A 4,005-nucleotide genomic window follows, 5' to 3' on the forward strand; every position below is an offset into this window, starting at 1 on the left:
TTAGATGTAAAAAATTCCTAACACAAAACATCCAGGAAATCTGGAACACCATGAAAAGACCAAACCTAAGAATAATAGAAATAGAAAAATCCAAGCTCAAAAACCCAGAAAATATATTCAACAAAATCATAGGAGAAAATTTCATTACCTAAAGAAAGACATGCCTATAGAGGTACAAGAAGCTTAAAGAACACCAAACAAACTGGATCAGAAAAAGTATACATATCACATAATAACCAAAACACTAAATATACAGGACAAAGAAATAATATTAAAAGCTGCAAGGAGGAAAGGGCCAAGTAACATATAAAGGCAGAACTATAAGAGCTACACTTGACTTCTCAACAGGAACTCTAAAAACCAAAAGATCCTGGAAAGATGTCTTGCAGACTTTAAGAGACCACAGATTCCAGCCCAGACTACTATACCCAGCAAAACTTTCAGACACCATAAGAGACAAGCAGTATGTGGATTAAGGAAGTTCCTATTCTTTTTTTTTTTTTTCATTTTTCTTTATTAAGAAATTTTCTACTCACTCTACATACCATCCACAGATCCCACCTCCTCCCTCCTCCCACCCCACATCCCAACATCCCCCAAATCAAGGTCTCCCATGGGGAGTCAGCAGAGCCTGACACACTGAGCCTAGGCAGGTCCAAGCCCCTTCCCACTGCACCAAGGCTGCGCCAGGAGTCACACCACAGGCACCGGATTCCCAAAAGCCTGCCTGTGCACCAGGGACGGATCCCGATTCCTCTGCCTGGGTGCTGCTTGTCTCTTATGATTGTGTGTTAGCAGTTTACAGAGGAGATTTGTGTATGCTTCTCAGAAATAATTTAACATTACATAGCTGAAAAGTATTTTATAAAATTATATACATGAAAAATAAAAGGGAAGTACATATTGCTTAAATGTACATTTAATTTTCAATAATATTCATGGTTTAATGCTAACATGTTAACATCAGATAAATACTTTTCTTTGGAAAAAAACTTTCAGACACCATAAATGGAGAAAACATGATAAAGTCAAATTTAAACAATATCTATCCACAAATCCAGCCCTACAGAAGGTACTAGAAGGAAAACTCCAACCCAAGGAAGTTAACTACACCCATATAAACATGGGCAATAGATAATCTCACACCAGCAAAACCCAAAGAATGGAAACATGCATACACACACATACACACACACACACACACACACACACACACACACACACACAATAACAACAAAATAAAAGGAATTAACAACCATTGGTCATTAATCTCTCTCAACATCAATAGACTTAATGCCCCAATAAAAAGACACAGGTTAACAGAATAGATATGAAAACATGTTCTATCCTTCTGCATACAAGAAGCATACCTCAACACCAAAGATAGACATCACTTCAGAGTAAAAGGTTGGAAAAATATTTTCTAAGCAAATGGACCTAATAAGCAAGCTGATACAGCTATTCTAATATATAACAAACTAGACTTCCAACCAAAATTAAATCAAAGGAGATGGAGAAGGACATTTCACACTCATCAAAAGAGAAATCTACCAAGAAGACATTGCAATTCTTAATATCTTTGCCCCAAACACAAAGGCACCCACATTTGTAAAAAGAAACACTATTAAAACTTAAATCACACATCAAACCTCACACATTAATTGTGGGAGACTTCAATACCCTATTCACACTAATGGACAGGTCATTCAGATAAAAACTAAACAGAGAAATAATGGAGCTAATGGAAATTATGACTCAAATGGACAGAACAGTTATCTACAGAACATTTCACCTAAACACAAAAGAATACACTTTCTTCTTAGCATTTCATGGAACATTCTCCAAAACTGAGCATAAACTAGTCAACAAAAACAGAAACAACAGAAAGCCTCCAAATCCATGGAAACTGAACAACTCTCTACTGAATCACCACTGGGTCAAGAGATAAATAAAGAAATTAAAGACTTCCTAAAATTCATTGGAAATGAATGCACATGCCCAAACTTTTGGACTCAATGAAAGCAGTGTTAAGACGAATGTTCATAACACTAAGTGCCTTCATAAAGAAATCAGAGAGATCTCATACTAGTGACCTATCAGCACACCTGAAAACTCTAGAAGAAAAAAAAGCAAACATACCCAAGAGGAGTAGATGGCAGGAAATAATCAAACTCATGGTTTAAACCAATAAAATAGAAATAAAGAGAACAATACAAAGAATCAACGAAACAGAGAGTTGGTTCTTTGAGAAAATCAACAAAATAGGCAAACCCTTATCCAAACTAAATAAAAGGCAGAGAGAGAATATCCAACTTAACAAAATCAGAAATGAAAAGGGGTATATAACAACTGACACTGAGGAAATCCAAAGAATTATTAGGTCATATTTCAAAAACCTGTACTCCACAAAATTGGAAGATCTAAAAGAAATGGACAAATTTCCTGATAGAGTCCACATATCAAAGTTAAGACAAGATCAGATAAACAATTTAAATAGACCAATAGCCCCTAAGGAAGCAGGCATTAAAAGTCTCCCAACCAAAAAAAGCCCAGGACCAGATGGTTTTAGTGCAGAATTCTACCAGACCTTCAAAGAAAAGCTAACATCAATACTCCTCAAATTATTCCACAACATAGAAACAGAAGGGACACTGCCAAATTCATTTTATGAGGCCACAGTCACCCTGATACCCAAACTAAACAAAGATTCAACAAAGAAGGAAAATTACAGACCAATTTCCCTCGTGAAATTGCTGCAAAAATGCTCAATGAAATACTCACAAACTGAATTCAGGAACACATCAAAAAGATCCATATCCACCATAATCAAATGAGCTTCATCCCAGAGATGCGAGGATAGTTTAACATGAAAATCAGTCAATGTACTCCACCACACGAACAAACTAAGCATCTTCTGCTGACTTGGTGCTAAAGGAGAAGGAGAGATGTGGTTATCACAGGGAAAACCACTCGGGGCAGAGCTTTTTTATTTGCTTGCTTCTTGTTTTTGCTTTATTGAAAGCTGAAAATGTCATAAGCAGAATCCAGTTGAAAGGGAATGGTTGAAACCACAGCAGAGTGAGGAGATCGCTGGGAGAGTGGCAAGAGTGGAGGTTGGCAAGCTAATGTAGTGAAGATGCAGGTGCCAGATTACAGGACATCAAGAGCTGTAGACTGATGTCCTCAATTAATGAAGCGGAGGGTGAAATGACAGCAAAGGACCAGAGGCTTGAGGAAAACACAACAGCCGTTCAATATAGAAGGAACATAAGGAAACCAGAAAAACACGCTAGGACTTCCAGGCAGCGCTGTCTACTGGAGGTGGGTGATGATTCATTAACGAATGTCCTAATAGAAACACTCCTAAAATCTTGCCAAATGATATATCTTTCTTGATAATTATCTTCAATATAGAAAGTGTAGCATTTTTCTTCACATATTTTATTGCCTATATTTTTCATTCATCACTTTCAAGCATGAAATTCAAAACCTGAGAAAGAGTGAGGGCAAACAGAATCTGATTCTTTCTATACATAGTGTAAAGGAATGCAACAGAATTTCTAAAAAGCTGGATAATCTTTGAAATGTTAAGTAAGAGGGTTCACGGTTCAATAATTCATGAGGAATAAAGGACTCATTAAGGTGCAATTAAGGAGATAATATTCAGGATAAAACTCAGAAAGTTAAACAAACCTTAGATCCAAAAGCAAAGCAGCTATGCTACATTGAAATGATGACATACTGAAAACGGACATCTTAGGTCACCCAAGGGCTACATAGCGGTTAATTTTATATGTCTGTTTGACTAAACTAAGAATGTTAGTATTTATCTGTGAGTGCGTCTGTGCTCTGGGTAAAATTGAAAGGAAGATCTGAGACTAAAGAATACTGTCGTCAAAGCTTGGTTCCCAGTGTGGCAACATAAAGAGGTGGTGACACTTATGTTGGACCCCAGTTCCAAAGGAATGGGTCATAAAAAAAAAAGTGAACCTGATCTCTGAATTC

This window comes from Peromyscus eremicus, chromosome 4 (assembly GCF_949786415.1).
Source record: "Peromyscus eremicus chromosome 4, PerEre_H2_v1, whole genome shotgun sequence".
NCBI lineage: Eukaryota > Metazoa > Chordata > Mammalia > Rodentia > Cricetidae > Peromyscus > Peromyscus eremicus.